Genomic DNA, 12,857 nt, shown 5'->3' on the forward strand with positions numbered 1-12,857 from the left:
ATGTAAATCCCTAGCTAATTCACAATAAAAGGTTTGGGGAAAATTTAAAAAGCATTTCTTCCAAATAGTACGGGTTTTTTTCCTCCCTTTCTTCAGCATGTCCATTTTTAAATGCTAAGTTTCTATTTCTTGCTTTTAATAACATTTTAATAAGAGGGTACAATGTTCTAAAAAAAAAGTAATGGCATACCACGTTTCCTCATCTGTAACATGAAGCTGTTGAACTAGGTGACATATCTAGGTCTAAGATTAAAGTTGTACCTATAATTCAATCTAAGAAAATGTCTGGAGAAGAGCATTTTCAAAAAAATATTTTTGAAACCCTATTAGGCTTATAATTTCAACAATGCAAATCACCTAAATAGACTGGGACAAAAACAAAATAAACACTCAAATAAAAACAACCCATTGAGAAGGTGCTAGGTAGTTATAGGTACAAGGCTATGCAGGCCATAAGATTTAATTTAGCCTCTATGTGCAGCTGCCAGAGACTTTTAAGAAAGAGTACTGCATGAGACTGCCTTTTTAAAAAACCGTATATTGAGATTTTAAAAAGGGGAGAGACCAGGATAACAAATATATAGAAAACAAAGAGAAAAATCGTTGGAAGAAGACAAAAGGCAGTGCAGATCTGGAAAGAGTTGTCTGAAAAACCAGACAGCAACTTACTCCAGAAAAGAGCTAAGAACAGGTATATTTATTGACAATTAAGGTAATCAAGGGAGATACGAGGAAGGGTTAAAAAGTTTGTGGGAAAATGTCATTATCTTTTTTACTCTAATTTTTGAAGCTATCTCATACAAGAAACACTGTTTCTTTCTTTTACTCAAAAGCAGCATGCAGTCCATGGCTTGATACAGCATTGTAACATACACCTTCCTCCACCGCCACCGCCACCCCGGTCCCTGGTCCCTGCCCCTTGCCCCACCCTGTAGGAACAATGTTAAATGTCAGATCCATGCTCTGAATGTAGGGTTTTATATCAAATAAATGATACATGTATCTAGCAATGCCAAACGATACGTTATCTAGTAATGCCATAAACAAAGTACAAGTCTAAGTGCTTGCTTGAAAATAGCAAACAAATATAAAATAAACATGAGTCACAGGGTCACACTGTGGTAACAAGAATAAAGTACTTAAAATAAATGAAGGGAAAAAAGGAACTATTAATTAAATCTGACCCAAAATGAATGATAATTATAAATGAATATTAACTAAAAGAATCATAAAAGACATGGAAAGATTGAGAAATTATTACAGAAAAGAATGCAGTCAATGTGAACTCTTGGACAGGATCCTGAAACTGAAAAGCTAGTAAAATTCAAATAAGGTCCATAATTTAGTTAACAATTATTTATCAATGGTAATTTCCTGCGTGGATAAGGAAGGTGCCTTTTGAGTCGATTCTGACTCATAGTGACTCTAGAGCAGAACAGAGCTGCCTCTTCAGGTTTCTAAGGCTGTTAATCTTCACAGGAACAGAAAGCAGCATTTCTCTCCTGGTAGTTTTGAAATGCTGACCTTATGGCTACAAGTCTAATTCTTAACCCACCATGCCACAAGGACTCCTTTTGGGCCTGAACCATGTGGCTTCACATGCATGTGAAAGCTAGACAATGATTAAGGAAGAGCACGAGGAATTGATTCATTTGAATTATGGTATTGGCAAAGAATATTAAAAGTACTATGGACTTCAGAAGAACAAATAAGCCTGTCTCGAAAGAAGTCAAGTCAGGATGCTCCTTCATAGGACAAGACTTTGCTTCATGTAGTTTGAACATATTATCAGAGAGCCCATGGAAAAGGAAATCATGCTTGATAAAGTAGAGTCACTGAAAAAGAGAAAGATGAGATGGATTCACCCCAGGGCTGCAACAATCCGGAGTACGGCACAGTGTAACCACGGAAATGTTGACATGAACCCAACAGCACCTAACAACAATGACAATTATGTTTATTGCACCAGGGAACCTAGAGGAACGGTACACCAGAATTCTTTATACTATTTTATTTAGAAGTCTAGATTTACGATTAAAAAATTCTATAGACTGTTCCCCAAAGGATTTTGTTAAGAGAAAAATGTCAGAGTGCTGAAAATGAGCTTGCATGCTACTCGTGGGGAATGTTTGATCATATATATAATATCATACAAGGGGGCTTCAAAATATATATGGAAGAATGAAATCAAAATGTTAAATTTTTACAGAAATTTTTTGAAGCTCTCTGGTATATGGGATGGTCATCATTAGTTGACAGACACCTTAACATCTCTGAACTCACAGGTAACTGGAAATAGTGAGGGGGAGGGGTTGTTTTGGTTTTTTTGGTAAATCATATTATTGGGGGCTTGTACAACTCATCACAATCCATACATACATACACTGGGTCAAGCACATTTGTACATTTGTTGCCATCATCATTCTCAAAACATTTTCTATTTGAGCCCTTGGTATCAGTTCATACCCCGCCTCCCATGAACCCTTGATAATTTATAAATCATTATTTTTTCATATCTTACACTGCCCGATGTCTCCCTTCACCCACTTTTCTGTTGTCCGTCCCCCAGGGAGCGGGTTATATGTAGATCATTGTCATCGGTTCCCCCTTTCTCCCCCACCTTCCCCTTACCCTCCTGATATCTCTACTCTCATTATTGGTCTTGAGGGGTGTATCTGTCCTGGATTCCCTATGTTATAGTGGCTGTTTTTAAGAAAGTTACTGAGAGGTTGCCTTTTCACATTGTAACTTCTGAATGTTGCACTAGAAAAACAAAAATAAAATAAAATGTAATTTCAAAGCCATAGTAATGATAATGATTATAAATCTATCTTCCTTCCTTCCTTCCTTCCTTCCTTCCTTCCTTCCTTCCTTCCTTCCTTCCTTCCTTCCTCCCTCCCTTCCAAGGCTTTATTATTATTGGGAGGGGGGTTGGGGGCAGGTGGGCAGCACTCAGTACTTGGCAGCAGCCTTCCTCATGGCAGCCAGCATGTTGCTCAGCTCCTTTCTCTTCTTCTTGGCCCGGATGTGTTTCCCACTCCCGATTCTGGATGAACTTAAGTACTCGCTTGTCCTTGGAAACCTTGAGCAGCTCCTTGGCCCTTCGCTCCTAGGGTGCGAAGCCACACACTTCATGTCCCTCACAAACTTGGTGTGTTTGGTGAGGCGCCTACGGCGGCGGCTGTGCCACGGCTTGCTCACGTTCTTGGTCACCTTGTGCCCCTTGTCGAGGCCCATGGCCATAGGGCAGTGCACAGCCATGGCTGCTACTCTTCGATGGCTGCCGCAGTGAAAGGGAAATGTTTCTTGCTTCCCACCAAAATTCTGATGATCTGAGGGCCTCAACAAAATTTGATTAAAAGTATTTTCTATGGCTTTACCTTGCCTTTAAAAAAAAAAAAAAAAAAGATCATCAAATCCCATTAGATAATCTATCACCCAAACCAGGGTACTTTTGAGACTAAAAAAGGGAGCACTATTACTAATTATGCTAAGACAAAAGGCAAAAACTAAAACAGATAGTCGTTCTACTAAAAATTTAAGATCCTATGTTAGAGCATTCTTAAAATTTAGCCTTAATGAGTGCTTAGAATATTATGCCAGTGTGTCCAAATCAACTTTTCCTTTCAGAGCTGAATACATCTATACTAATCAGAAATTGAAGTTCAAAAATACCAGGCTAAAAGTAATTTCATTTAAAAAATACTTTTAAAAGATTTAAAGATGCACATACACCCAAGCTGACTTTTCTTTGACTTCATCCCCCCAAAAGCTCGGCATGTCCAAGACTGAATGAACTGCCTACGGAAGAGGTGGTCCTAATGAAGGAAAAAGATTCTGTTGCCAAAGAACAAACGTGGGAACTTCTTTATTACACATTTAGCTGTGGTGACTATTTAAATATAAACAGAGATGGGGACTGCCCTAATTTTATCCATCTAAGAAGAATCTTGTCCTTTGCTAACTGTGCTGATTTTGGCAGCTACACAATCCTCACAGCTGTACCCTTTCCCATGATTAACTGTACGGTAATTAGTAAGGAGAAACTAACACTGAAGAGGAAATTATCGGGATAACTTAAAAAAAAAATTTTTATCAAGAGTCCAAAATTTCAAATAGCACAACACAATGCTAAGAGTCAAGAAGCTAATCTTATTTCTCATCCCTTTTCCTCAATTAAAATGTAATGAAACTTCTTCAAAAAGGAGAAATATAACTCACTGTTGAAGGCAGTAGATCAGAAATTTCTGATGAATACTCAAACTACTTATTAATACGTAGATTACCAAGAGTGTTTTAATTCTTGTCCGGTTTTTCCTATTTAGACTAGGTCTGGGCCAAGTTGAAAATGGTTCTATCTTTGGCAGTACGTTGTACCACATCTAATTTCATATTAAAGATGTTTCTGCTTTCTTTCTCCTTGCTACAAATCTTCCCAACCAAAATGTTCTTTTGTACTCTATGTACCATGACCTCAGAGACTGTCTAATGCTAATGAATAGTTATATAAGTCATGGTCTTACTTCACCACTAAAGTAACTTATTTGTTTATAATTTGAAGTTACTAAATTCAAAACGGAGCCCTGGTGGTGTAGTGAGTTATGGTTTGGATTTTACGAGATCAACTCTGCAGGAGACAGATGAGGCTTCCTGCCCCTGTAAAGACTGATTTCCAGCCCTGGAAAGCAACAGGGGCAGTTCCTGTTTGTCCAGTGGAATCACCACGAGTCAGAATCAACTCAATGGCAGTGAGAGACCAATTCAAATTATAATGATGCAAAAAAAAAAAAAAATTATAATGATGCTGATTTCACTTGTCCTGAACAAAAACTGGTATGTTTAGCAAAATTCATATAGGATAGCCTTATGTTCCATCTATGAATATCCGCTGTCATAAATAACAGAGACGTCAAGCCTGTCCTCCTTTCCCTACATATTCTAAAAAACTAATTTTAGTATTAGCCTAAATAAGAAATATGTCAAGAGTAGAAACCTATTCCAAAAAGAAAAGGACATGTCTGGATACTACTGATGTCACTTCATTGCTATTAAAATTTATTTCAATTTAAAATGTGGACAGAAACCCGTGTCATTGTGGTTAATTACCTCCATTCTTCACTACTGCTTTATAACCAGTCTAATTTATCATAATTTTCAATGGAACTGTAAAAAACAAAGCTCTATTATCAGAGAACCAGAAATCACATCATTACTCTACATTTGCAAGCTATATAACCCTGGACAAATTACCAAACTTCTCTCTCAGCCTGTTTCCCAACTGTAAAATCTGGATGCTTGTACTAGATAGAGTACTACTGCACAGGTTGAGATGTTTAAAGGCATATTAAGTAATTAATTATTACCCTAAAGCAATGTTGAGCCCATTCAATAACCCAAAGGAATAGATTTAGTAAACTTAATTTTATGTAAACTGGTAGGAAAGAGAGTTGGCTAGCAATCTCAGCAAATAGCTAAGAAATTGAAAAACATTACACTAGGTCAAGGGTATAAGTATATCACACACTCTTCTAAAAATACACGTACACCTGTTTGACATATCAAATTCTGGGGATAATATGGTAATACGGTAAGAAAGAATTGGTTTTTTTTTTTAATCAATACATTGGAAAACTTGTAACTTTTTAAAACCCTATTGTTAGCTGAGATTCATAATCACCCCATATACAACAGGACGAAACACTGCCCAATCCTGCACCATGGCAATAAATAGAAACTTTATTTTCAGAATTGACTCAATGGCAGTGGATATAGCATCGTATTAAACGATGACAGCATACAATGAAACAAGATTACCATTCTCATAGCCATGTTTCTCATAACCTTACAACACACTGGTGGCCTGAGTTCCTTAACTTTTCCTATAATGATCTATGTAATTCACTTCCATAGTCATTACCATTAGGTAAAACCAAACCTTCACAATCTCAAAATCAAACATTGTACCCTGTAATCACCACTTATTATCTCTCTAGATCATTCCCTCTAGTACTCTGTTTAATCATTCTTAAACTCCACCAAAACCTACAATCCATCGATCCTAACATCTTTTTAGTGTCTCTCTTCCCCTGTCAAGCTTGGATGATATGATCACTCTTACACAAGGGAGCCTCAATAAGTTTGTGAGAAAATTCTGTTATCTTTCAATTCCATTTTTCCATGTACTTTTGAAGTCCCTTAATATACAACCTCTATTCCTTTGTCACCAACTCAATTAATTCTCTGAATTAGTCTTTGTACCATGGAGCCCTGGTGGTACAGTGGTTAAGCGTTGAACTTCGATCCACACTGCCAGCAGCTCTAGAGAAAAACTGGGCTTTCTACTCCCATAAACAGTTACAGTCTCAGAAACCCACAAGGGGTCTGCTATGAGCAATGACTCAATAGCAGTGAGTTTTATACAAAATACTGTTTCTACATCTACCCTCCTGATTAAACATTTTAAATAATATGTAACTCTAGTTTGAAGGATTGAAATAAAATTTACCATTACAGCTCATTTTTTCCTGGTAGCCTATGGTTTATTCGTTGACCAAAAAAAATCAAATTCCACTTTGAGGTATAGTAAATAACTTGATGCAGTTCTTCTAGTCCTATTAGTGTTAGATTCGGAACAAAACATTGCCCAATCCTATGCCATCCTCACAATTTTTGTTATACTTGAACCCACTGTTCAACCCCTGTGTCAATCCACCTCATAGAGGGCCACCTTTCTTGCTAACCTACTTTATCAAGCATGATGCCCTTTCCCAGGGACCAATCTCTCCTGACTGTACTTCTCCCAACACAGATTTGTTCTTGTGGTCTTCTTATTCATTGTCCAACTTTCGGATGCTTATGAGGTGAAAGAAAACACCATGGCTTAGGTCAGGTGCACCTTAGCTTACAAAGTGACATCCTTGTTCTTCAATAAGAGGTCTTAGGCAGATTTACCCAATACAATATGCTGCTTCCCTGAGTATTGACTTTTGAGCCAAGCAAAATAAAACCTTTGACAATTGCTATCTTTTCTCTGTTTATTACGATGCTGCCTATTAGTCCAAGTGGTGAAGATTTTGGTTTTCTTTATATTAAGTTATAATACACACTGCAGGCTACAGTCTTTGATCTTCATCAGCATGTGCTTCAAGTTCTGGCTCACTTTCAACTAGCAAGATTGTATCATCTGCATGTCACGGGTTGTTAATAAGCCTTCCTCCTGATCCTAACACCACTGAAACAAAAAAACCCAAACTCATTGTCGTTGGATGTTGATCACAGCAACCCTATTTCTAACAGGGTAGAACTGTTCTTGCAACTTTCCGAGACTTTATCCCTCACAGGTACAGAAAGCCCATCTTTGTTCTGCGGAGGTGATTTCAAACTGCTGACCTTGCAGTCCAACACATAACCAGTATGCCACTAGGGCTCTTCTGGTGCCACATTCTTCTTCATATAGTCCAACTTCTCAGATTATTTGCTCAGCATACAAGCTGAATATATATAGTAAAAAGATACAACCCTGACTCATAGCTTCCTGATTTTAAACCACGCAGTATTTCCTTGTTCTGTTCATATAATTGGCCCTTGGTCCATGTACCTGGTTGGGCATGACCACAATGAAGTATTATGAAATTCCCATTCTTCTCTAACATTATTAATAGTTTTGTATGACTCACCAATCAAATTAGTATTCTCTACTTCAGTCAAGATCCATGTGATGATATCATGCAATGTCCTCTTCTGAATCCAACTTGAAATTCTGGCAGATCCCTGTCGACTTGCTGTTGCAGCAAGTTACTGAATGATCTTCACTGATATTTTACTCTTAACATTTTCCTCGTAATCATCTCAACTCTCAAAATCAAAGCCACTTATTTAGTCAATTCTGAGTCATACTGATCCTATAGGACAGATCCTATAGAACTGTCCCTGTGGGTTTCCAAGACTATAAATATTTATGGAAGTAGAAAGTCTCATCTTTCTCCAGAGGAATAGCTCTCAAACCAAAAACCAAATTCACTATCAAGTCGATGATGACCCATAGTGACCCTAAGTACAAAGTAGAATTGCCCTTATGAGTTTCCGAGATTGTAACTTTTTTACAGGAGTAGAAAACCCTGTCTTTCTTCTGGGAATAGCTTGTGGTTCCAAAATGCTGACCTCAAGGTTGGTGGCCCAATGCTTAACCCACTGTGCCACTAGGGCTCTTACCCATGGTCTTGGTAATTCCTAAGTGACTGATAAGAAACTAAAACCAAACCAAATTCAATGCCATCAAGTTGATTCTGAATGACTGAGCAGAACTATGCAAATATAAGTGGTTGTGACCATGCAAATGGGGTATATGTCAGTTTTGCCACAACAGCGGGTTTAAAATTGGCCACCTCATGCAGGAATGGAGGAATCTTACTACCATCAACAAAGAAGAACCAAGAGTGAAACCCATCCTTCAGACTCCAAGATCTCTGTTCACTGAACCTACTCAACCCAGGAGAGAAACAAGGAGAGGGAGAGAAGCCGCAACAGTGCAGCATGAGATAGTTGTCTTCAGGTAGGAGACTTGCCTGCAAAGTAGGACACATCCTGGACATTTGTCTAGGTCTCTAAGTTTGCCAACCCAGAGCTAAGTGCTCTAGAGCTGAGGCTTACTCGCAGAATGGAGTACCTTTGGGGCATTTATGAACCAGACTAAAAGAGCTTAATAACACTTGCCAAAGCAAGGCAGAGGTCAAGGGGCCGAATGGCTGCAAAGCCAAAAACAGGAGAGGTCTGCCTATGGGTATGACTGAGAAGTAACAGTGCTAACCAAAGAATGTATCCTGAGCATTTATGCTCCTGAGTTGTAACCTAATAAACTCCCTACTAAGCCCTATAATCATAAAAATGGTATCAGTTCTCTGTGGTAACTGCAAATCCAGCAGAGAAGTGAAGAGTGCTTGGAAATGAGAGTAGTGTCAAAAGTGAAAGAGTTTCAGGGTAGAGGAATGTCTGATTTCTGCCTCATTGCACTCAATCATGGACTGATGTTGAATTTGATTCTCCTTTCCCCTTGTGAGGACTCCTGGTGGCACTGTCAAGTACTCAATGTACCGTAAACCACAAGGTTAGAGGTTCAAAGCCACCAGCTGCTCTGCGTAAGAAAGATGAAGCTATCTGCTCCTGTAAAGACTGACTGCTACACAAACACTATATAATCATCATGACAATTCTTTTTATTTAAAAATTTCCATGATTTCCAAAGTAAAGTACTCTCAAAGTTTAATGACTTTACAAGTGTTTTGGTTAAATGCCATCAAGTTGGCTCCACTCATAACATCCATACACATAACAGTACAAAACACTGGCCATTCCTGCCCCACCCTCACAATGGTTCCTGTGTTTGAGACACCTTGTCAACACAACTCCTAAAGATCTTCCTTTTTTGATGACCCTTCTCCCAGCATGCTTTCCTTCTCCAGCGACTGGTTCTACCTGATAAAACGCAGCATTCAATTATTGTTAGTAGGCGGAGATTGAGGAGCCATGATAGTGTAGCAGTTATATGTTTGGCTGGGTTTTCTACTCCGGTTAAAAAGTTACCATCTCAAAAACTCAAATAGAACAATTCTACCCTGTTCTATAGGGTGACTGTGAGTTTGCATCGACTCAATGACAGTGAGCGTGAGTGAAGATGAGATTTATTCTCTTATTATTAAATTATACTAAGTTGTACAATGAAAGAGAGGTAGAAATATAAGATTTGGCTGTATATTGTTGTTGTTAGATACTATTGATTCGGTTCTGACCCAAAGCTATTCATGCACAAGAAGATGAAACCATGCAAGGTCCTGTACCATTCGCACAATTGTTTCTATGCTTGAGCCCACTGTTGCAGTCCTGGTGTCAATCCATCTCTTTGAGGGCCTTCCCTCCTTCACTGCCCCTCTACCTGATGTCCTTCTCCAGGGACTGGTATCTCTTGACAACGTATGTTGTCTGATACATGTAAGTATCACCATCCTTGTCTCTAAGGAGCACTTAAAATATCGAAGCCTGAATTAATCTACACATTTAGATATTTAGTATCTAGGAATTTGTAAGTACTTTGGAATTAACAAGCAATGGACTGATAACCACAAGGTCAATGGTTCAAACTCACCACCAATAGTGAGAAAGATGAGGCGGTCTTTTCCTGTAAAGATTTAGTCTCAGAAACCTTAAGGAACAGTTCTACTCTGTCCTACTGGGTCATTATAAATCAGAATCAACTCAATGACTACAGGTTTGTGGGGAGAAGTTCTTGTTGGTAATTAATTTTTCTTAAATTCTTACAAGTGTTCATAAAAAGATATTGGGCAAAAGACTAGAAATCCAGGCTGATTTAGTATAGACATTCAGAACCAATAGCTATTTTTCATTTTAGCATTTATTCAGATATATATATATACACATTACAGCTGATATCACTGATTTCAACTCAGTGACCCCATGTATATGAAAGTGAAACTGTGTTCCATAGAACTTTTTTTAAGCTAAGAACAAACACAATTGCTCAATTCCCTCTGCAGCCCAATCCATAGATTTTCCATAGTTGACTACTTACCGAGATCTAAATCAGCAGGTCTTTCTTCCAGACACTTCTGGGTAGACTCAAAATGCCGACCTTTCCATTAAGCAGCCAGGTTAACCGTGTGTCCCACCCAGGGAGTTTAGTTTCATCTAGAGCACTAATCAAAACATTATGTGCTACTATATATAAAGAGCCCTAATGGCAAAATGGTTAAGCACTTGGCTGCTAACCAAAGATGGCAGTTTGAACTCACACAGCAGCTCTATGGGACAAAGATCCAACAAGCTGCTTCCATAAAAATTACAGCCCAAGAAATCCTTCTGGAGTAGTTCTACTCTTATCACGTGTTCATTATGAGACAGAATCAACTCACAAACATCCAACAACACATATGTGCAATGCCAGATCAACTTTAGCTACTTTATCTCCTCATACGTCTCTAAATTAAGTACAAAACATTTTAAATGTATCTAATTCCTAAGAAATAATGTGGTAAAAGCATGTGTATACAGTATATTCCTTTCAGCCTGAACATAATTAATTTTTTTCATTTTTTAATACAATATGCACTTAGCACATTTGATTAGATTTTCACAGTTCAGGGAACAATTCACTTTTCAGAAGTGGAAATTCATTACAGCATCTTCTGGTATTCACTGCAATATCAAATCAATGCTTTCTTTCATACTATATGTGGTGGTTGTTTGTAATTCCTTTGGTAATCACCATGAATCAGCATTCACTTAATACTAAATGGCAATGCTAATATAAAAAGAAAATTAATGCAGACAAAGAAGCAGAAAGTACCAAGTTTTTCCAGAAAATAAATTTTAATAGAATAAATTCTAATAGAATTCCAACTGGATATCTACCCTCAAGCTAGAATCCATTTTCATGAATAAATCAGTAGAAACTTATTAAGTCACAAGAGAAGATGAACCCTAGACATACGTTTCAGATTCATAATTCAAGATCTCATGAACTTCTGCTACTCCTTTTTAGAAAATGGCAATTTCGAGTATATTAGGAAACTACATCAACCTTCTTTCTTTTTATCATGAACCCAAATAGACATCAAATGGAATTGTAACTCAACTGTGATTACATATGTGCTTAACAACTTTTTAAGTCATAAGTTTTACTTTTAGTTATATAACTTATATAACTGAGAAAATGTGATCGATGTATCCTTGAATACTCCAGAAAGAATTGTGTGGCATGAACAGAATAAAAGGAAAGAAGAAAGAGGAACATCTGTTTTTACCCAAAAATTACGGCACTATAACAATCCTGAAACTACCTGTCTAAAAATAGTATACTTGTCCAGATCTGGTGTTTCTTGGTTCCCCACCCCAGTCCTACTTTTTTTTTTTTTGGGGGGGGGGTTGGAAACACATAGACACACACAGCACACACACAACACACACAACAAAGCCCTCTGATCAAAAATCTTGCCAACCCATCTCCACCCCAGTGAAACTTACAAATACCTCTCTGTAATATTATCCCTTGATAATTTCCATATTTTAAATGTCTTTTGCCTTAAGGATATATCATCTACCCTTCAGCCCCCCTTAGGACCCTTGGTGATAAATGGTTATGAGTTGGGCCTCGATCCAACTTCAAAACCACCAGCAGCTCCTCTACTCCCAGAAACAAAGTCTCAGAAACCATAGGGGTCACTATGAGTCAGCATTGACCCAAGGGTGGTGATTTCAACTCCCCTTATTCTAACCTTATTTTGGTCACTATCAAGAGCTCCTGAAAATGTACTAACTAGCATTTGCTCAGAAATTATGGCCCCTAGGTGTCAGAGTTTACACTTGACTGCTAACTTAAAAGTGGGTGGTTTGAACCCATCCAGAGGTATCACAAAATAAAAGCACTGGCCATCGGCTTTCACAGAGATTACAGCCAAGAAAGCCCTACAGAGCAGTTCTAACTCTGTAACACAGGGAGATCATCACTGATTGGAATTGACATACCAGCAATTTATAATTCTGAATTTGGCACAACCGGACTTCTAATCCTTTCCACCTGTCACACTACGGAAAAGGCAGTAGTAATGATTTTGCCTAAGTGTCAGTATCCTAAGCAAAGCAGATGCTGATTTTCGAGATTAGTGGCAGCTCTTCTAGATGATAGGGAGGAAGACTGAGACAACTGGCATGCATGCACTAGAATGCAAGCTAGTTCACATCGCTTCTCAGCCTTTTGGCTAAGATCAAGTGTTATAAACTAGTTCATATAGTACCATATAGAACATGCACTGATATGCTTCCATGATCTAAATATTTTAAAATTGTAA

General features: G+C 38.0%; 1 pseudogene; it reads right to left on the reverse strand.

Moving 5' to 3' along the window:
- Nucleotides 1-2,952: 2,952 nt before the first annotated feature.
- Nucleotides 2,953-3,261, reverse strand: LOC101645220 (annotated as a pseudogene).
- Nucleotides 3,262-12,857: the final 9,596 nt, after the last annotated feature.

The sequence above is a fragment of the Echinops telfairi genome, unplaced genomic scaffold (genome assembly GCF_000313985.2).
Source record: "Echinops telfairi isolate 266 unplaced genomic scaffold, ASM31398v2 ScPeMD7_7458;HRSCAF=8496, whole genome shotgun sequence".
NCBI lineage: Eukaryota > Metazoa > Chordata > Mammalia > Afrosoricida > Tenrecidae > Echinops > Echinops telfairi.